The following is a 23,629-nucleotide window of genomic DNA, read 5'->3' as shown; positions in this document are numbered from 1 at the left end:
TGCATGATATTGTAATATTTTAAAAAGAAACAGGACAGGATTTTATAAAAATAAAAATAATGTGTCATGGTTGAGCACATAAAGACTGAGAGGCTAGACAGTCCAATGGAGCAACTGTGATTGTAATGGAGATGTATGTTGCTCAAGAGAAGACTTGATATATGCATGTCAAGATGACTGATATTTACGAGATTCACTTTTACAAATGTTAATGAAAATTCCCTTTGAGCAGAACCACTTCATAACAAACTACGATCCTATGCAAGATCGTGATGTTATGTCATAGCCTATCTGCTCTCCACATCCAGTGCCACCTCTTATTCATCTGAACATTATCCCTCTAATACATGATAAAACATTAATTTCTTGTAAGTGGCCTTCACGAATTAAAATATTAAATATACCCTACCGTTTTTTATATACAGATCCTATGTAAACTTGTATGTGCCCGGTTCATGCAGGGGCTAGACTATGGTTATTGACTATAAACAAACCTGTGTAGTCCAATCCTGTACTCATATGTTACTCTACTCCCGTCCTTGCTAACTTACTCCTAGGCACTGGAAAGGCATCTGTGGTCAGAGCAGGTTAATATTATTCACACACAACATGTTTTATATGCCTGATATTTCTAAGCTACGTTACCTGAAAGAAATAACAGCTTGTACAATTATGTAAGTGTGAGAGAGGGAGGTATATATGCTAAGAGTACTGAAAGAAGGAGGGGAGCGAAGCATGATTCATAGGGAACACCCACTAAGCTCTAAACTTGAAGCATCAGAGAAAGCAGGTCTTGAAAATAATAGAAGTAATTCAGAAATCAGATGTCAGAAAAAGGCAACCTGAGCCTCTGCAGATAAATGGATATATAACTAAAATATTTTTTAACCATGACAAAAGTGCATATACACTTTAAGCTGGTAAAGTTGGTTTAGAAATCACCTTGTAAAACACTCCAATAGGACATTTTGAGAAAGTAGTGGGTCCTATGCTCAAACCTTCATCTATTAGCCAGTATCTCTTGCTTTTGAGGACCCGGCCTCAATGGACAGCTCACTGATGCAAATTAGAAATCTGTCAAATTTAATTTGTCCTGTGGTGGCACTGCAGAGAAATTGAACACTCGCTACCAAATTTTTCACACAGATTATAGCTGATTGCTGGATACCCTGTGATAAGCTTATTTTTTTGAGGGACCCTACCAACAAAAAGGAACTCCTTTAACATTATTATGATATGTTTTCACCCTCAATGTAAATAATGAATGCTTCATTTCACTGACTGCAAGTGGAGAATTGCAACACAAATGATATTAGAATGTTGCATAACCTTACAATATTTTTAACCAAGACTCTTTGCTGTAATCAATAGTTGCAAACTTTGGACATGACCTTTAATCCCTTGCCGATGCGTAATGTAACTATATGTCACAGTTGCAAACGGGGAGTATGGGGCAGGCTCACGGGTTGAGCCTGCACCATTTTCAGCGGATGACGACTGTATGTTACAGCCAACATTTCACTGCAACGGCCGGGCTCAGAGTTAACTCCGATCCCTTAATCCCTTAGATGCCATTGTCAATAGGGACTGCGGCATCTAAGCCCCCTTCATCTGCTCGCAGAACCAGGGCTTAAAAGGAGCAGGTAGAATTACACTGTAATACATAGGTATTGCAGTGTATTTGTACCAGCAATCTGTTAAGGTCCCCAAAGGGAACTTATATATTTTTTAAAACGTTAAATAAAGTTTTTCTTATATAGACTAAACAAAAAACCCTTTCCCATTTTTCCCCTAAAATGTAATTTTTTTTAAGTAAGGTAAAACATTCAAAAAAAAATAAAATTGGTATGGGCGCAGCCATAGAAGTCCAAACTATCATAATAAAGCATTATTTAACCAGCACAGTCAATGGCATAAAAAAAAAACAAGTTAAAAACACTTTGTACCACACGGCGAACAGCATAAGGGTATGTGCACACACACTAATTACGTCCGTAATTGACGGACGTATTTCGGCCGCAAGTACCGGACCGAACACAGTGCAGGGAGCCGGGCTCCTAGCATCATAGTTATGTACGATGCTAGGAGTCCCTGCCTCGCTGCAGGACAACTGTCCCGTACTGAAAACATGATTACAGTACGGGACAGTTGTCCTGCAGCGAGGCAGGGACTCCTAGCATCGTACATAAGTATGATGCTAGGAGCCCGGCTCCCTGCACTGTGTTCGGTCCGGTACTTGCGGCCGAAATACGTCCGTCAATTACGGACGTAATTAGTGTGTGTGCACATACCCTAAGAACTAAACTGCATGAAAAATTGAGGAATACATTATACGGTACATTAAATAGTGCCATTCAAAACTACAACTCATGTCGATGGAAAAATAAAAAAACTTTTAGATGGTAGGGAAGAAAAATTAAAAGGAAAAACTAAAAAATGGCTGTGTCGGGCATATATCAATCAGAACACCTTAGGCTATGTTCACGTTTGTGGTTTGACATGTACCGTCATAGTATTTGTCATTTTGACGGAAAAAATAGCTTATGCTGCGATTTTTTTGCGTCAAATGTGACAGAATCTACGACGGAGGCTATGAACACAACCTCCAATGTAGATGGGAACAGAGCCTCAGTCAATAATTTCCAGTTTAAGGGTTTAGATCCTTAATACTATAGTTGAGTGTCACGATCTGCGGGTATGTGGACCCACTGGGTTGTACCGCCGTAGCGGGATAGCAACTGGCCAAACAGTGTACCTTGTCAATGTATATATAGTCCAAGCACAAGGGTACCTGTAGTGGTTCAGACAGTAGCAATGGCTATGCTCAGGTGGGACCTTGGCAGCAGACACCAGGCGTGGTGTAACATAGCAGGCATGACCGGTGGCACAACTCGACTCCAACTTTGTAAGGCAGAGGAACAAGGTAGCACGGGATACAGGATACAGGTAGCAGGTACGGGAACACTGGGAACAGAATAACACTAAGGGACCATTTGCAAGACTAACACGGGTAAACACAACAACGCTCAGGCAAGGAGTAAAGGGGCAGGGCCCTTTTTATAGTCTAGGGTGATCATGGGCTAATAGATGATTATTTTCATGTGTGCACGCTGGCCCTTTAAGGCCAGGCACGAGCGTGCGTGTGCGCACCCTTTGGGGCACAGCAGAATAGAGCGGAAGTGGGCGCTGGTGTCTCCTAGGGAGGAGATGCGGGCCAGCGCTCACAGATCCATGACTGTGGCCGTCGGGGGTGAGTAATTCAGTCATATAATAACATTGTGTGTGCGTGTATGTGTATGTGTGTGTCTGGGGGGAAGGGATATTACATACTTGTGCTTCCCAAGGACGCATAACAGATTTAGTTTGGGGATTTTCCTTGGCTTTTAACCCCTTAATGACCGGGCCTGTTTGGGCCTTAATGACCAAGCCAGATTTGTTAAATCTGGTATGTGTGACTTTATCAGAGAATAACTCAGCGAAAGTTTTGAATATCCAAGTAATTCTGACATTGTTTTTTCGTCACATGTTGTACTTTATTTTAGTGGTAAAAGTAGACTGATACGATTTACGGAAATTAATAAAAAAATAGAAAAAATGAAGAAATTTTGTAAAAATTATCATTTTTCCCTATTTTTAACGGCAATATGTCACATATGTACATACATACAGTACAATTTATATCTCTTTACTCTATTTTGGCAGCACTTTTGAAGAAAATTTATTTTTTTTGACCAATTTAGAAGACTTACAAGTTTAGTAATAATTTTATACATTTTGAAGTACATTTGGTTTTCCTGCATCAAGCCAAGTTTTCAGAGGCTCATAGGTGTCAGAATGGTGGAAACCCCCACAAGTGACCCCATTTTGCAAACTACACCCCTTAAGGTATTTATTAAAGGGTTTTGTAAGTATTTTGACCCCACAGTTTTTTTGTAAGAATTCATGCAAAGCAGGCGTAAAAAAATATAATCTCACTTTTTTCATAAAAGTATAACTTTGAAGACCGATTTCTTTGTAAAGCGACCATGAGAATGAAGAAACACACCCAAAAATCTATCACCCTGTTTCTCCTGTTTTCAAAAATGCCCCCATTGTGACCCTAATGCATTGCCTGGACACACGGCAGGGCCCGAAAGGAAGGGAACACCCGGAGACTTTCAGGTCTCATATTTTGCTTGAAAATGTTTTAGGCCCCACTGTATATTTGGAGAGGTTTTGAGCTACCAGAACGATAGAAACTCCCCATAAACGACCCCATTTAGAAAACTAGACCCCTTAAGGTATTTATCTAGGGGTGTACTGAGTATTTTGACCCCACAGTTTTTTGCTAAATTTAACGCATAGCAGGTGGAAAAAAATAAAAAATCACTTTTTCCATAAAAATATCACTTTGAAGACCGATTTCTGTGTAAAGCGACCATAAGACTGAAGAAACACACCCCAAAATTTATCACCCTGTTTCTCCTGTTTTCAAAAATGCCCCCATTGTGACTCTAATGCATTGCCTGGACACACAGCAGGGCTTGAAAGGAAGGGAGCACCCGGAGGCTTTCAGGACTCATATTTTGCTTGAAATGTTTTAGGCCCCACTGTATATTTGGAGAGGTTTTGTACTACCAGAACGATAGAAACTCCCCATAAACGACCCCATTTAGAAAACTAGACCCCTTAAGGTATTTATCTAGGGGTGTACTGAGTATTTTGACGCCACAGTTTTTTGCTAAATTTAATGCATAGCAGGTGAAAAAAAAAAAAAATCACTTTTTCCATAAAAATATCACTTTGAAGACCGATTTCTGTGTAAAGCGACCATAAAACTGAAGAAACACACCCCAAAATCTATCACACTGTTTCTCCTGTTTTCAAAAATTCCCCCATTGTGACTCTAATGCATTGCCTGGACACACAGCAGGGCTTGAAAGGAAGGGAGCACCCGGAGGCTTTCAGGACTCCTATTTTGCTTGAAAATGTTTTAGGCCCCACTGTATATTTGGAGAGGTTTTGAGCTACCAGAATGATAGAAACTCCCCATAAACGACCCCATTTAGAAAACTAGACCCCTTAAGGTATTTATCTAGGGGTGTAGTGAGTATTTTGACCCCACAGTTTTTTGCTAAATTTAATGCATAGCAGGTGGAAAAAAAAACAAAACACTTTTTTCATAAAAGTATCACTTTGAAGACAGATTTCTGTGTAAAGCGACTATGAGAATGAAGAAACACACCCCAAAATCTATCACCCGGTTTCTCCTGTTTTCAAAAATGCCCCCATTGTGACTCTAATGCATTGCCTGGACACACAGCAGGGCTTGAAAGGAAGGGAGCACCCGGAGGCTTTCAGGACTCATATTTTGCTTGAAAATGTTTTAGGCCCCACTGTATATTTGGAGAGGTTTTGAACTACCAGAACGATAGAAACTCCCCATAAACGACCCCATTTAGAAAACTAGACCCCTTAAGGTATTTATCTAGGGGTGTAGTGAGTATTTTCACCCCACAGTTTTTTGCTAAATTTAATGCATAGCAGGTGAAAAAAAAACAAAAAACACTTTTTCCATAAAAATATCACTTTGAAGACCGATTTCTGTGTAAAGCGACCATAAGAATGAAGAAACACACCCCAAAATCTATCACCCGGTTTCTCCTGTTTTCAAAAATACTCTCATTGTTGCCCCAATCTGCTTATTAGACGTGTGGCTGGGCCAAAAAGAGAGGGAGCACCCTTTGGCTTTCAGGGCACAATTGAATAAATTCTAGGCCCCATATCATGCATTTAGAGGCATTGAGCTGCCTGAACAAAAAAAAAAACCACGCAGAAATGACCCCATTTTAAAAACTAAACCCCTAAAGGTATTCATCTAGTGGTGTAGTGGGCATGCGGACCAAAAATTTTTTAAAGGAGGAAATAATGGGTATCATTTCAGACACTATGGGTATATAATGTTTTCTTCAAACTCTTATTACGTTTCCACATGAAATAGAGGAGACGTGGTAGAAGGTTATTTTGTTAGAAATACGCCACATTAATAAATTTGTGCGGCATACAGAAGAGAAGTGAAGCCGTGTATTCATAACGGATAAATGTAGCTATAGACGTATTTGCCTGTACTTATGACTATGTCTTGCTGAAGAAGCAGTTGGTGCCATTATGATGTCATTGTGGACAGAATTCTGTCCTAATATAAAATCAGTCAGAGAGGAAAAAATAAACTGTACTGGAGTGACGGGCAATATCTTCAAACAAATGGAGGAAAATGTATCCAACTATGTTGCAAACTCGAGTCTGTTCACTAGATAGAAGAACACCTGCAGGGCTGTCATGACAAGGATTTTTTTTTCAGTGACCGGTTGTACAACATCTCTTTAGCTTCATCAATCCTTATGAGGGACGAATGTGCCAAGTGACGCGGTACACCATAACAGGCCCCTGCCCGGCAAGGTAGGAACCGCTATGTGCACAAAACAACCAATCACCTACAGAATATATAGAGGGGCAATGTCCAAAACCATCTATAGGAACAGTAAAGGATCACTAATCCCCAAAATGATGTCAGTATTTCCAGAAGAACCGTAACAAAGACCATGGTGTATTGATAAGGAACAGCTCGATTATTAGAGATCCTCCAAAAAAAAAATATCATGCCCGTATCACGGTACAGAATTAGGAATGTAACCGCTGTATGTGGCAGGACATAGTCATAAGAAAAAGGAAATACATCCCCAATTTATTCTTGTAACCATTTCTAAAATGCACGACTTCCACTAATTCAGGGGCGGCACGGGCATTGCCCACATTTATTTTTTATTTCAAGAACGCTTGTGGGGGTCCATGTTCTGAATAGACAGATGTGGGCTCCTGCACAATAAACTGTATTCATTTGTGAGTGATCAAGTCCTGGATTTAATTGTCCAAGAATTGTATAAAAAAAATCATAAAGGGGAAATTTAGTTTTACAGTCTGAAATAAATAAACCTCCCCATGAGAATCCCTCCCTCCCTTGGAAAGCCCAGAAACTAAACAAAAAAATATGCATAAATGAAATTGACTCCCTAAAAAGAATCCCCCTCCACCCCACCCTTTTTGGTTTTCCCTAAATTATAGATAAAATTAATAATTAGAAACGGTGTGGTAGGTCTCAAAACAGGGGTAGTTGCACAGGCCTGGATTTGAAGGGCACATGGGGCAGTAAAACCGGGAATCGCTCCTCCTTCCGTGTTTACTGCACACCCGGCATCTCTTTTGGGGGTATCTTTGGTTCACAGAGGCAGGGACGGGGTGAAGGAAGTGGCGCTCAGTGAGCCTTTTGACATCCTCTGACTCGAAGGAGTCTCTAGGTGCGGGGGAGTCAAACAGGAGGTGCTCTATAATTTTCTCCTGATACTGGAGGAAACTGAGCGTTCCCTGGGTCTTGTAGAGCACATAGCTGTTGTAAGTGGCCATCTGGATAAGGTAGATCGCTACCTTTTTATACCAGGCCCTAGTTTTGCGCTTGACCAGGTACGGTTGTAGGACCTGGTCAGATAGATCGACTCCCCCCATGAACTTGTTATAGTCCACCACGCAGACCGGTTTCCTCTTATCAGAGGTAGCGCCCCTCTCTCTTACTGCCACTGTGGTGTCATCGTGCACGGTGGAGAGCATGTACACGTCCTTTTTGTCACTCCATTTGACAGCGAGCAACTGGTCACTTGCAAATGAGAGTGACGCACCCCTTTCTAGTCGCCTGGACACCAGTCGTTGAGGGAAGCCGACTCTATTTTTTCGTACCGTCCCACAGGCCCCTGTATTCGCAGCATGGAGGGACTTATACAGGGGGACACTGGTGTAGTAATTGTCGGTGTACACATGGTACCCTTTTTGTAGGAATGGCACCATGAGTTCCCAGACAATTTTCCCACTAATGCCAATATCCTCTGGGCATCCTGGGGCATTAAGGTGGCGGTCCCTGCCCTCATAAATGAAAAAGCCACAGGTGTAGCCCGTTGTGCTCTCGCACACCTTATAGAGTTTCACTCCGTATCGGGCTCTTTTGGAGGGGATGTATTGTCGAAACGATAGACGGCCCTTGAAGGACATAAGGGACTCATCTACCGCTAGTTTTTGGCCTGGGGTGTATAAATTGATAAATGAGTCACTTAGGAGGGAGATTAGGGGTCTCAGTTTGTTGAGGCGATCATAGGCTGGGTCACTTCTTGGGGGGATTTGTGTATTGTCAGAAAAATGCATGAAACGCATTAGAGTCTCATAGCGCGTTCGGGCCATAACGGCTGCAAATACAGGCGTGTTATGGATAGCGCTGGTAGCCCAATAGGAGCGGATAGAGGTTTTTTTTACTATCCCCATGTTTAGGGTAATTCCCCCAAATTTTTTTATTTCAGAAACTGTTGTGGGGATCCATCCTCTGGCATAGCAAGACCTGGGATTTTGGGTGCCAAATTGCCTGGCGTATAAATTCGTCTGCTGGACGATTAGTTCCAGGACCTGATCGCCTATAAACAAATGAAAAAAATTATAGGGACTAAAATTTGAGACATCTGCGTTGATGCCTGGAGTTGCTGTAAATGGCAAAACTTGGGGGGAGAAAGCAATTGCAGGATCCCAAATTGCGGAAGGGACTGCAGTACTAGGCCCGTCTCCTGACGCTTCACCGCTGACCGCTGCGTCCACCACCATAGGGCTGGGGGGTCCAGTGGCAGAAGCAGAACTTGTGTCGCTTTCTGAGCCAAGTTCTGCTTCTGACGCAGTGTCCGTATCACTGCCGGAACCGCTAGAGCACAGCATGGCGTATGCCTGCTCTGCAGAGAACATTCTGCGGCTTCTGCGGTTCATGTTCACCACACTAATAATTGTTTTTTTTTGTTTTTTTTTAGAAGACAAACAAAAAAACGGGGGTGATTACGTGTAATCTGGGGTGATTACTGGTAATCTGGGGTAATTACGGGTAATCTGGGGTGATTACGGGTAATCTGGGGAAAATTACGGACAATATTCGGTTAATATCGGAAAACACTGGCGAGTAAGTATGTGGTGTATTTTACAGTATAATACAGCACAAGATTTGTATAGTATTTCTCTCTCTACTCTCCCAGATCAACTACAGTGAGAGGAGGGAGGGAAAAAGCACAAATCTTGTGCTGTATTTTGAAAATATGGGACTATGGTCACTGTGATAGGTATATCACAGTGACCATCTGATCAGGGACCAATTATAACGGTCCCTGATCAGTTTCCATTTACAGGCAGAATAGCTGCCTTTCACTGACAGCGCAAGCGTGCGCCATTTTTTTATTTATTTTTTCCGGCGGTTGGGGGGAGGGGGGGCACGATCGGAGGCCTAACAAATAGTTTTTTATCTCCTCTCACCAAACATTCATGGTGAGAGGAGATAAAAAGTCAGATTTCAATGCTGCATTAATTGTAACGGCGATCGCCGGTATTCGTTGAATACCGGCGATCGCCGGTTTGGGGACCGAAAACAACGGTCCCCAGACTGTGCTCCAAGCCCTCAGCTACCTCTGGTAGCTGAGGGCAGGGAGCTATCCCTCTGCACGGCGCCGCAATCTTAATTAGATTGTGTGCGCATGCGCGGGCGCCATTTTTTTTCTCTTCCCGGCAGCAAACATTCATGGTGAGAGGAGATAAAAATGTCCATTTTCCACCGCTGCACTAGTTGTAACGGCGGTCGCCAGTATTCGTTGAATACCGGCGATCGCCGGTTTGGGGACCGCAAACAACGGTCCCCAGAGTGTGCTCCAAACCCTCAGCTACCTCCAGTAGCTGAGAGCAGGGAGCTATCTCCTTTCACGGCGCCGCAATTTTATTCTGATGCAGCGCCGTGAAAAGGCGTATGTATCAGAATAAAGCCCGTTAGTGGCCGCCGTTAAAAGGCGTATTGGCGGTCACTAACGGGTTAAATAGGAATTAGCCTACAACATGCTGTATGTATATGGCTATGAGTCTGTAAAAGGAATGGTCTATGAAATAAATGGTGTACAATTCTCCTGAGAAGCTTAGTGAACGAACAGGCTAAAATTTATTAGCAAACGGAAGCAGCCTGCATGAATGAGTTATGAAGTCTTGCTTTGTACAGTGACTGTTTGGTACCTTTATTAATAAATCTTTTGCACGCTTGGAAATACACTTTGAATGACAAATGTAAAAATGCTCAGGACACTGGAGTAAACTAGAAGCATGGACCATTCTTTACAGCAATGCACAGCAACTCTGCCACAAATCACTCAAAGCGTGGCTCACAATATAAAATGTAAGGTGCTCATGGTCAGCCCACACATAGCAGTTTCATCATGGATTTGCTGCAATATTTGGGAAAAAATTTCTTCCAGTCCCAGTCACCTTCACTGTGATCCAAGACGATATGAAAAGTATTTTGATAGGGTCCTCACAATGGAGAACTTGTGGTCACCAAGGATCATATTATTTCCTAAGAAAATAGCATTTCTGTGTGGTAATTTTTAATCTCAAAGAACATGGGTTCACCATTCTTTTCATAGGCTATAACGCACATTTTATATTTGTTTAGGACACATTTATAAATACTGGAATCCTTTTCAACAGTCTGAATCGAAGCCCTTATTCACACAAGCATATTTCAAGTCCGAGTTCTGTCTGTTTAACTGACAGAACACTAACCAATGCAATTCAATGGGGCTAGTCACACACCAGTGTTTTTTCATGGAGCGTGGTCCGTTGCGTAAAACTCACCTTATATCCTATTCTGGTTTGTTTTTGTGGATCAGACTCGCCCATTGAAGTCTATGTTTGTGTGAAAAACACGGATAACACATGGACGACATTCATGTGCTGTCCGTTTTTCACGCATCAGTTGCTAAAGAAATGCAGTGAAAAAAAAGTCAAACACAGAAAAGAAACACGGACAAGAAAAATGGATGACACATGGGAACCACACGAACACAACAGAGTCATATGAATGAGAAAGCGCCTGTTTTTTGCAGATGCAAATCGGACATGATTGTGTGAATTAGGACTAAATTGTGTATGGTTTCAGTGTGTATATTTAATATCAAAACTATATGGATTTATATGGAGAGTGTGTTTCAAATAGAAACATAGAATTTGATATTAGAAAGTAGCTGGTAGATCCATGCATTGTGTTGTGTACATATGGGTATGTGTAGGAATGAAGTAAGGGTTGTGTATTTTGTATTTAAGAACTTTTATGGGAAAATTATGGATACTAGTACCCTTAGGCAGGAAATATTTACAATATCCTTAATCGTTATGTTTATCAAATGCACGTCTGGAAATTGCAATATTTCTAAAGAGGTTGTCTCACCATGACAACCTTTCTCGAAGTGAAGCCAGACAAGCGATTAGCTGATCGCTGTGGGTCCTGCATCTGAAACCCCTGGCGACCAGCTGTTATTGCCAGGGGAACTTGCGATTTGTCGTACATTTCCCATGCATCGGCAACTGCAGGGGAAAATAAGTAGTACAAATGAACAACTTCCTCTGAATGATAAGTGCTGATTACTACCTCTCATTAGGCTGGGTTCACACGTATCGTAAACACTGCAGATTTCATTGCGGAAAATATGCAACATATTACAGTAGCAGCAAAGTGGATGAGATTTGAACAAATCTCATCCACAGGTTGCGTAAAAAACCCACCGAAAAAACGTTTATAAATGAACCAGATACTTTTAATAGCAGATGTGGCGATTTTTGTGGTGGAAAAGCTACGCTGGTTCCGTAATTCATGGTCAGAAATCACACGATTCAGCCATAACCCAGAGCAGTAGAACAGGGTTTAGGCGGCCACGTTCTAGAGATAGTTGCGTGTCCCAGTTGTGGGACCCGCATCTATCTGACATTTATGACATATCCTGTGGTTACGTCAGAAATGTCTCTGATGTGAAAACCCCTTTAACTGGTTCCCGACCACTGGCTGTATTTTTACGGCCAGCGGTCAGGGTCCTTAACCCCTTCCTGCCGGATCACATACAGTAACGTCAAGAAAACTGGTGTCTTACCGCATTTTCACGTTACTGTACGTCATGGAGATGAAGCTCGCTCAGGAGCTGAGCCAGCGACATCACCGCCGGGTGACAGCTGTATGTTACAGCTGGCACCCTGAGGTATCGGGCAGGACCGGAGCTAGCCTCCGATCCGACCGATTAACCCCTCACATGCTGCGTTCAATAGATATCGCAGCATGTGAGGAGTTTATAGCCACCGGCGCCCCAGCAACGTGATCGCTGGGTTGCCGGTGGCTGCAAAGGCGATCGGAGGGCTAATGCTTACCTCACGGTCCGCCAGTAACGGAATCCTCCTATGCCACGTCTTCGGCGGGGCCCAGGAGGCTTCCGGTACCATCGGCAAGATGTCGCCGGCTCAGCTTCCGGCACAGAAGCTGAGCCGGCGTCATCAGCAGTGGGTGTCCGCTGTATGTTACAGCGGACACCCCGATCTATCGCCAGGAACCGGAGCTAGCTCCGATTCCTGGCATTAACCCCTTCGATGCAGCGATCCATTGTGATCGCTGCATCCTAGAGGTTTGTAGAAAATCGGCAGCCTTGCCATGCGATGGCAAGGCTGGCGACTGTTACTATGGCAACAGGAGCCCTAACAATGGACTCCTGTCTGACATTACGTAAGCTGATTAGGCCCCGCCCAGAGGCGGAGCCTGATCGGCTTGCTGTCAGTGAACAACTGACAGTTCCAATACATTGCACTACATAGGTAGTGCAATGTATTAGAACATCAAACAAACAGTTGGACATTCAAGTCCCCTAGTGGGACTAAAGAAAAGTGTAAAAAAAAGTGTAAAAAAAGTAAAAATAAAAGTTGTAAAACATACAATAAAAGTTTCAAATAATAACACAAAACACAATCACCCTTTTTCACTTATCAAGTCATTTATTATAGAAAAAAATAATAAAGCCATACATATTTGGTATCGCAGCGACCGTAACGACCTGAACTATAAAAATATTATGTTATTTATCCAGCGCAGTGAACGCCGTAAAAAAAAAAACCTCAAAAACACTGCCATAAATACTGTTTTTTTGGTCACTGTCTTCCAAAAATTGAAATAAAAAGTGATCAAAAAGTCGCATGTATCCAAAAATGGTACCTAAAAAATCTATACCTCGTCTCGCAAAAAGCAAGCTGTCACACAGCTCCATCGACGAAAAAATGTGAAAGTTATGGCTCTCACAACTTGGCGACAGAAAAAATACATTCTCTTTCCAAAAGTAATTTTATTGTGCAAAAAGTTATAAAAAAGTTCTATAAATTTGGTATCGCCGGAATCGTACTGATCCGCAGAATAAAGGTAACATGTAGTTTATAACGTACGGTGAACGCTGCATATAAAAAAAAAGTGGCACAAGCTGGGCACGACATATTTGACACTGAATTGGCATATCTAGGGAAAAATTGTAATTTGTACCTTCCGCAGCGCAATCATTTATGGAAAAGACACGTGGGGTGAAAATGCTCACTACACCTCTTAATAAATGCCTTGAGGGGTGCAGTTTCCAAAATGGGGTCACTTCTCAGGGGTTTCTTTTATTATTTCACATCAAAGCCTCTGCAATTGTAAACCAATACTTTATATGTCGCCAAATTAGGCCTCAATTTTACACGGTACTCTTTCACTCCTGAGCCCTGTCGAATGTCCAGGCAAAAGATTAGGGCCACATGTAGGGTGATTCTAAAACAGGGAAACACCGCATAATAATTGAGAGCTGTCTTGTTATGGTGGCACAAGCTGGGCACCACATATTGGCGTATCTAAGGAAAAATTCCCATTTTCATTCTCCCACATCGTGTGCACACGAATTTCTGCAAAACACCTGTGGGGTTAACATGCTCACTACACCCCTAGGTGAATACCTTGAGGGTGTTGTTTTCAAAATGGGGTCACTTCTGGGGGGGATCCACTGTTTTGGTCCCACAGGGACTTTGCAAATGCAACATAGCGACCAGAAACCAAATGCAGCAAAATCTGTACACTAAAAGCAAATGGCGCTCCTTCCCTTCTGAGCCCTGCCGTGTGCCCAAACAGCATTTTATGACCACGTGTGGGGTATTGCCGTACTCCAGAGAAGTTGCTTTACAAATGTTGGGGTTCTTTTTTTCCTTTATTTGTTGAGAAAATTAAAAATTTGGAGCTAAAGCTACGTCTTATTGAAGAAAAAGGATTTTTTTTTTTTTCACTGCCCAATTCTAATAAAATCTATGAAACACCTGTGGGGGCAAAATGCTCGCTACACCCCTAGATGGATTCCTCAAGGGGTGTAGCTTTCTCAATGGAGTCACTTTTTTGGCGTTTTCACTGTTTTGGTCCCACAGGGGCTTTGCAAATGCGACATGGCCTCCGCAAACCGTTCCTGCTAAATTTGAGCTCCAAAAGCCAAATAGCGCTCTTTCCCTTCTAAGCTCCGCCGTGTGTCCAAACATCCGTTTATAACCACATGTGGGGTACTGTTTTACTCGGGAGAAATTGCTTTACAAATGTGATGGTGCTTTTTCTCCTTTAGTACTCGTGGAAATTCGAAAAAATTAGCTAAACCTACATTATCTTTGAAAGAATGACGATTTTCATTTTCTCGGCCTACTTCCAATAATTTCTGCAAAAAACCTGCGGGGTCAAAATGCTCACTATACCCCTAGATAATTTCCTCAAGGGGTGTAGTTTCCCAAATGGGGTCACTTTTGGTGGATTTCCACTGTTTTGCACCGAATGAGCCCTTGAAACCTGACATGGTGCCTAAAATATTTTCTAATAAAAAGGAGGCCCAAAATCCACAAGGTGCTCCTTTGCTTCCAAGGCCGGTGCTTTAGTCCATTACCGCACTAGGGCCACATGTGGGATATTTCTAAAAACTGCAGAATCTGGGCAATAAATATTGAGTTGCTTTTCTCTGGTAAAAACTTCTGTGTTACAAAAAAAATAGATTCAAAATGAATTTCTGCAAAAAAAAATGAAATTTGAAAATTTCACCTCTACGTTGCTTTAATTCCTGTGAAACGTTTAAAGGGTTAAGAAACTTTCTAAATGCTGTTTTGAATACTTTGAGGGGTGAAGTTTTTAAAATGGGGTGACTTTTTGGGGGTTTCTAATATATAAGGCCCTAAAAGCTGCTTCACAACTGAACTGGCCCCTGTAAAAGTAGCCTTTTGAAATTTTCTTGAAAATGTGAGAAATTGCTGCTAAAGTTCTAAGCCTTGTGACGTCATAGAAAAATAAAAGGACGTTCAAAAAACGATGGCAATCTAAAGTAGACATATGGGGGATGTTAATTAGCAACAATTTTGTGTGGTATAACTGCCTGTCTTACAAGCAGATACATTTACATTTAGAAAAATGCTAATTTTTGCAATTTTTCACAAAATTTTGGTGTTTTTCACTGGTAAATATTGAATTTATCGACCACATTTTTCCACTATCATAAAGTCCAATGTGTCACGAGAAAACAATCTCAGAATCGCTTTGATAGGTAAAAGCATTCCGGAGTTATTACCACATAAAGTGAAATATGTCAGATTTAAAAAAATGGGTCTGGTCCTGAAGGCCAAAATGAGCTTGGTCCTGAAGGGGTTAAAACCAGAGTCATAGACTTTTTACGGCTCGGGTTTTAACTTGCTGCCCGCGCGATCGGGCAGCTGAATGTCGGGTCTCCGGCTGTCAGTGACTGCCGGGGACCCTGAGGAGAGGATAGAAGCAGCTTTCTCCAATGTCTTTTTACACAGCGGCACTGTCTCTATTCCTCCCGGTGATCATGTGACTGGTCACATGATCGCCGGGTGCCGTTACTGACAGACTGCTGCTGGGTCTTACTAGACCCAGCACAGCCTTATTAGTGACAATTGTCACTATGAGAGGGCTGATTTCCCCTGTAACTGGGGCTGCTGTGCAAAAGAAAGAAAACAAATATATAAAGTTCCCCAAAGGTCTTTTTTGACCTTTAAGGGACAGACCATAGTAATAAAAAAAAAAGTTAAGTCAAGTGCAAAAAAAAATGAATAATAAATACACATAAAATACCCACCCCAAAAAAAACATTCCCCCCGCCAATCATTTTTGTAACGCTAGCACTGACCCAATTACCCTAATATAGACATGTAATATATTAAAATTTACGGTAGATAATGGCGATCACAAATAAAAGGTCTATTTTAGGATAAAACTATATTACCAAAAAAAAATAGCTGAAATGTAAAAAAGTATAAAAACGATGAAAAACGAAACCTGCATTGTCTACGGAAAAAAACGTCGCAAAAATCACGTAGTTAGCCCAACAAATAAAAAAGTTATAGCCATTTAACTAACACATACTAAAAAGGGCTAAACGGTGTCTGGTCCTGAAGGCACAAAATAGCCCGGTCCTGAACTGGTTAAGTTACTGAGAGTAAGATGTATACCGTACCATTAACAAATCCATTTTGTACAACACAATCTCTTGGGTTTTATAGCTGAAACTACATTCATGGGTGGTCTTGTAGGCTCTACATTATGTTCTCCCCCAAAAACTTTTTTTTGTTATTGTTTAATAATTTACAATGTTGACACAATTTTTTTTCAAAATTTGTATTCTTTTCCTTAAGTATTGGTGACATTACTTATTTACTCTCTTTGCTCTTCTTGTGAAAGTGAAGAACGTTTATTAAATAGTTCAAACATAGAGCCTAAAACTAGAAATTTAGCATTCAACTATTAGTATATATTTTGAACTGCTTGTCACGTTTTATGCTAAACTACAATGGCTTCATCACCAAACTTAAGTACGTATGCAAGACTCTATTAAGAGGCAGCTCAAGAGTTATGTATATACAGTTAGGTCCAGAATTATTTGGACAGTGACACAAGTTTTAACATTTTAGCTGTTTACCAAAATATATTGAATATACAGTTATATAATCAATCTGGGCTTAAAGTGCAGACTCTCAGCTTTAATTAATTTGAGGGTATTCACATCCTAATATGAGGAAGGGTTTAGGAATTACAGCTCTTTAATATCTAGCTGGCTCTTTTTCAAGGGACCAAATGGTATTTCCTCATGGGAATTGGTCTGTGATATGACTTTTTCCCCTTTTTTAACTACTCAATTAATAAAATTATTTATTTTTACTACATATGTAATGACGGGGTAGGGAGACAGACAGGTGAGCCCTAATCTACCCGCCACTCAGTCCCTGCCTACTTGCAACGGCCCGTCCTAGGCGACGGCTTACAACTGGGCGACGGTCCCTACGCTCAAATAAGTGCACGACAGACAAACAGACAAGGGTACATAGAAGCTAAGGGAAATGGGGCAGTTGCCCATGGCAACACCGTGAGCAACAAGAGTAGTGAACGAGCCGAGTCAAACCAGGAGTGTACGAGGTACCAAACGCAGAGCAGGAGAGTAGTCAGTAAAGCCAGGGTCAATTTGAAGCAGAGGTCAATAGTATTAGCAGGAGCAGCAGAGCCAGGAAACAGGCAGAATCACAGGCAAAGGAGGAGCAGGAAATGCAGGTATAAATAGACAGCGGGCGGGAGCTAGCTCCATCTGGCCAGGCTGTGATAGGCTCTCCCACTCCTAAGCCTGCAAGCCTGGTGGTAGAAGATGGAGTCACTCTCTCAGACTTAGGAGCAGGTGCAGACTGACTACCCACGGGCGTCGACACAGAAGCTGTGTCTGGCAGATCCTTTACAACATACCCATGTGAGTTATGATATATCCTAGAGGGTTTTTTTGTTTTTTCTTTTCTGCTCTACCAAAAGTAATTGTACAATTATCTCAAAAGGTATTTAATGGGCTGCATGGGCTATTCCCTCGTTGATCCATCATGAATTAAGCAGGTAAAAGGTCTGGGGTTGATTCCATGTGTGGCATTTGCATTTGGAAGCTGTTGCTGTGAACCCACAACATGAGGTCAAAGGAGCTCTCAATGCAAGTGAAACAGACCATCATTAGGCTGAAAAAAAATGAAAAAATCCATCAGAGATATAGCACTGATGTTAGGAGTGGCCAAATCAACAGTTTGGTACATTCTTGAAAAAAAAAAAAGAGCGCACTGGTGATCTCCTGAACTCCAAAAGGCCTGGACCTCCACGGAAGGCAACAGTGGTGGATGATCCCAGAATCCTTTCCATGGTAAAGAAAAACCCCTTCACAACATCTACTCAAGTGAAGAATACTCTCCTGGAAGTAGGTGTATCAGTATCCAAGTCTACCATAAAGAGAAGACTTCATGAGAGCAAATACAGAGGGTTCACCACAAGGTGCAAACCATTAATCAGCCTCAAATATAGAAAGGCCAGATTCGACTTTGCCAAACAACATCTAAAGAAGCCAGCCCAGTTCTGGAACAGCATTCTTTGGACAGATGAAACTAAGATCGTGTATGGCTGCCAAAGGCACTGGATCACTAGTGTTTATTGATGATGTGACTGAAGACAGAACAGCCGGATGAATTCGGAAGTGTTCAGGGATATACTTTCTGCTCAGATTCCACCAAATATAGCAAGGTTGATTGGACGTCGCTATACCGTACAGATGGACAATGACCCAAAACATATTGTGAAAGCGACCCAGGAGTTTTTTAAGGCAAAGAAGTGGAATATTCTGCAATGGCCAAGTCAATCACCAGATCTCAACCCGATCGAGCTGCATTTCACTTGCTTAAAACAAAACTTAAGGCAGAAAGACCCACAAACAAGTAACAACTGAAGATGCTGCAGTAAAGGCTGGGCAAAGCATCACAAAGGAGGAAACCTATCGTTCTGTGATGTCCATGGGTTCCAGACTTCAGGCAGTCATTGCCTGCAAAGGATTCTCTACAAAGTATTTAAAAAAAACCATTTTATTTCTGGTAAAGTTAATTTGCCCAATTACTTTTGAGCCCCTGAAATGAGGAGGCTGTGTAGAAAAATGGTCGCAATTCCTAATTTTTTCACAGGATATTTTTGTTCAACCCCTTGAATTAAACCTGAAAATATACACTTCAATTGCAGCTCAGTTGTTTCATATCAAATCCAATGTGGTGGCAGCAAAGCCCAAATCATGAAGATTGTGTCATTGTCCAAATAATTCTAGACCTAACTGCATATGAGCCACACAGACACACAAATAAATGCACAGACTCTTGATGGACACATCAGTGACCTCATTATAAAGTGCATAAACGTAGATCATGCTGTCATACTGTGAATAAAATGAATGGCACCATACAGTATAAATAGCTAAAACCACAGCCAAAATTCCCCTTATTAACAGCCCTATAATAGCATGCAGAGTGCCACCAATAAACAGGAGTTATAATGTGATATTTGAGTTCAGCTCATACACAATAGTGCAAGCAGAATATAATGGTATTGCTTGTGATGGTTTATTACAGTAAAGTAGTTATAGCGCCACTATTTGTTACACCGATGGTGATGCTCAGGACTGCAAAACACCGGACAACCGCTATCACATGGGTAAAGCACACATTAATACTAACAGAAAAAAAAAAAATTCTCATACTTACCCAGAACTCTGCTCCTGTCCGGCCCAACCTCCAGGGATGGTGTTTCATCCCATGTGACTGCTGCAGCCAATCACAGGCTGCAGTGGATGAAACGCCATCCCAGGAGGGACGTGTCGCCATAGCTACGGGTAAGTATGATTTTTTGTTTTCACATGCTATTTTCCGCAGCTGACATTCTGGCCGAAAAACTGAACACAATTTGGTGCCGTTTTTTGGACGGAATTTCCTGTGGTGTCCAGGGCAGTTAAGCTGTGTACTTTTATGCAAACATGACATAAAACATTGGTTGTCTATAAAATACCATATAATCAAATTTTAAGATGTTTTGTATTTTGGCCAAGTCATGTTCTCACGTCTCTGTCCTTACTTGTTTTCATTGACAATAGGTTTGACTTCTTGCTGTTTTTCATGTTTCTCGTTTTATTGAAGGTGTAGTAGGAACTTACAGTAGATGGAAAACCAATGAGATTCCAGCAAGGCAAACGTAATCTTGCGAGATTACGATGTAACCTGACATTTCAAATGAGATTACGTTTGCCTTGCTGGAATCTCACAGAAAAGATTCAGAAGTGTCAGGATTCTGAATACACATCACGTCCAGGCTGGTAGTGATGTATATTCATTATCAGGACACTGCAGTAATGTTAGTGTGTGTGTATGTGGCCGCACATAGCGATATAGCTATATCGTTATGTGCAGAGTAAATGAATGGAAAGAAGTGTATGACGCTTATTGGTCAGCGTCATACACTCCTCTGTACAACGCCCACTTGGTCTAAAGTAAAAACACGCCCACTTGGGCATTAAGAAACTCATTAGCATAAAGCTAAAAATTGCTCATAAAGTGGTTTAAAATAGATCATTTTTCTAAATAAAATGCATTACTGTCACCTACATTATAGCGCCCATCTCCTTATATAGGAGATAGGGCACTTATAATGTGGTGACAGAGCCTCTTTGAATGGGGCTTGCTACAGTACCAGGCACAGCTGCCCGAACGGACGTGCCACTGTGCCTATTTAAACAATGCAGCTCTCGTAGAAGTCAGACCCCATCATCAGGCATTGGTGACCAATACTAATGATAGGCCATAAATGTTAATTTCCTGGAGAATCCTTTTAAATATAAATAATTACAATATTCTTTAATTATCATTTTTATCTTGTAATTTATAAGGAAGAAAAGTTACATTCATCGTTTAATTTTTCAGTAATTGACTTATCTAAACTACCTCTTGGATGCTTCCTGCATCGGTATGCCCATACATGCATAACCCTAATATTGCTGATGTGTAAAAGTGTTAAATTCACTACAAAGTTATGAATGTACCTATACATTACTAAACCTGGATGTTTACGTAAGTCATTATGGTGGAAACAAACAACATGTAAACCTTTAATATTCCCACAAAAATAAGGTAGAAAAAGAAAAAATTTAACATGGAAAGTTAGATAATAATAGAAGACCTTGTGTTTTTTAGCTTCCCAGTTGTTTTTCAGGAACTTTTAATTAGCGGAGTGAATGAGTCTAAGGAGTTGTCCTGTCTCTTAATGAGTCTGATGGTTGGTACTTCATTTGACCAATCAATTTGACAGAAGTGAATATCAGGTCACATGACAGGCCAATCATCTGTCAGTTTATATAAAAAGCTGCTAAACGAAGTATTTTAAAAGAGCAGAACCCCTAATGAATATCCATGAGAATTAATTCTGATTAGGATGCCCAGATGAAATTCAGGAAGATCTCAACGGGAGTTTTATGAAGACAATGACCTTCTCATAGTCCAGAATATATTTATTATATCATTCTAACATAATTTGTGCTAAAACATAGAAAAATAGCATTTTGGTGACATATACTCTTTAAGGGAAACTAGAACATGGCCATGGTAGGAACTATAGAGAACATACTTGACCATTTTTTACTATATAAAGGAGACCTACCCAAAGAAATTTTTACAGTACCTTTAGTGTTCTTTAAAAACAAGTGAACCACATTTTTTTTTCATTAATTCTATGCTAGTATAGGATAACTTAAACGAACAGGCCCAAAACCTGAGACAGAACTACGGAAAAATTCTAACAGCAGCACTTGTGATTTTTCCTTGTGATACCTGAATTTCTACATTTCTTCTGTGTGCCTCTTTTAATAGTAACAGTATAAAGGCTGTAACTTCTAAAGTTCAGGTTGCAATATTGACTGTGCTGAAGTTTGCTCATAAAGTAATCAAAAAATGTCAATCATGTTAGAACACTGCTTCTCACTCAGTGAAAACTGGTATTGAGCAATATCACAAAATTAAAGGGGTTTTCCCATCAAAGATACACTACCGTTCAAAAGTTTAGGGTCACTTAGAAATTTCCTTATTTTTGAAAGAAAAGCACAGTTTTTTTTAAATGAAGATAACATTAAATTAATCAGAAATACACTCTATACATTGTTAATGTGGTAAATGACTATTCTAGCTGCAAACGTCTGGTTTTTAATGCAATATCTACATAGGTGTATAGAGGCCCATATCCAGCAACCATCACTCCAGTGTTCTAATGGTACATTGTGTTTGCTAACTGTGTTAGAAGGCTAATGGATGATTAGAAAACACTTGAAAACCCTTGTGCAATTATGTTAGCACCGCTGTAAACAGTTTTGATGTTTAGAGGAGCTATAAAACTGACCTTCCTTTGAGCTAGTTGAGAATCTGGAGCATTACATTTGTGGGTTTGATTAAACTCTCCAAATGGCTAGAAAAAGAGAGCTTTCATGTGAAACTCGACAGTCTATTCTTGTTCTTAGAAATGAAGGCTATTCCATGCGAGAAATTGCCAAGAAACTGAAGATTTCCTACAACGGTGTGTACTACTCCCTTCAGAGGACAGCACAAACAGGCTCTAACCAGAGTAGAAAGAGAAGTGGGAGGCCCCGCTGCACAACTGAGCAACAAGACAAGTACATTTGAGTCTCTAGTTTGAGAAATAGACGCCTCACAGGTCCTCAACTGGCAGCTTCATTAAATAGTACCCGCAAAACGCCAGTGTCAACGTCTACAGTGAAAAGGCGACTCCGGGATGCTGGCCTTCAGGGCAGAGTGGCAAAGAAAAAGCCATATCTGAGACTGGCTAATAAAAGGAAAAGATTAATATGGGCGAAAGCACACAGACATTGGACAGAGGACGATTGGAAAACAGTTTTATGGACAGACGAATCGAAGTTTGAGTTGTTTGGATCACACAGAAGAACATTTGTGAGACGCAGGACAACTGAAAAGATGTGGAAGAGTGCCTGACACCATCTGTAAAGCATGGTGGAGGTAATGTGATGGTCTGGGGTTGCTTTGGTGCTGGTAAAGTGGGAGATTTATACAAGGTAAAAGGGATTTTGAATAAGGAAGGCTATCACTCCATTTTGAAACGCCATGCCATACCCTGTGGACAGCGCTTGATTGGAGCCAATTTCATCCTACAATAGGACAATGACCCAAAACACACCTCCAAATTATGCAAGAACTATTTAGGGAAGAAGCAGGCAGCTGGTATTCTATCTGTAATGAAGTGGCCAGTGCAGTCACCAGATCTCAACCCCATAGAGCTGTTGTGGGAGCAGCTTGACCGTATGGTACGCAAGAAGTGCCCATCAAGCCAATCCAACTTGTGGGAGGGGCTTCTGGAAGCATGGGGTGAAATTTCTCCCGATTACCTCAGCAAATTAACAGCTAGAATGCCAAAGGTCTGCAATGCTGTAATTGCTGCAAATGGAGCATTCTTTGACGAAAGCAAAGTTTGAAGGAGAAAATTATTATTTCAAATAAAAATCATTATTTCTAACCTTGTCAATGTCTTGACTATATTTTCTAGTCATTTTGCAACTCATTTGATAAATATAAGTGTGAGTTTTCATGGAAAACACAAAATTGTCTGGGTGACCCCAAACTTTTGAACTGTAGTGTATTTATCACATATCCACAGGATATGTCATAAATGTTAGATAGGTGCTGGTCAGAGAGCTACGCTGTTTCCGTAATTCATGGTCACAGGATTCAGCCATAACACAGAGCAGTAGAACGGGGTTTAGGGGGCCCCGTTCTAGAGATAGGTGCAGGTCCCAGAGGTGGGACCCGTATCTATCTGACATTT

Source organism: Rhinoderma darwinii, chromosome 5 (genome assembly GCF_050947455.1).
Source record: "Rhinoderma darwinii isolate aRhiDar2 chromosome 5, aRhiDar2.hap1, whole genome shotgun sequence".
In the NCBI taxonomy this organism is placed as follows: domain Eukaryota; kingdom Metazoa; phylum Chordata; class Amphibia; order Anura; family Rhinodermatidae; genus Rhinoderma; species Rhinoderma darwinii.
Note: the sequence above shows the minus strand (reverse complement) of the source record.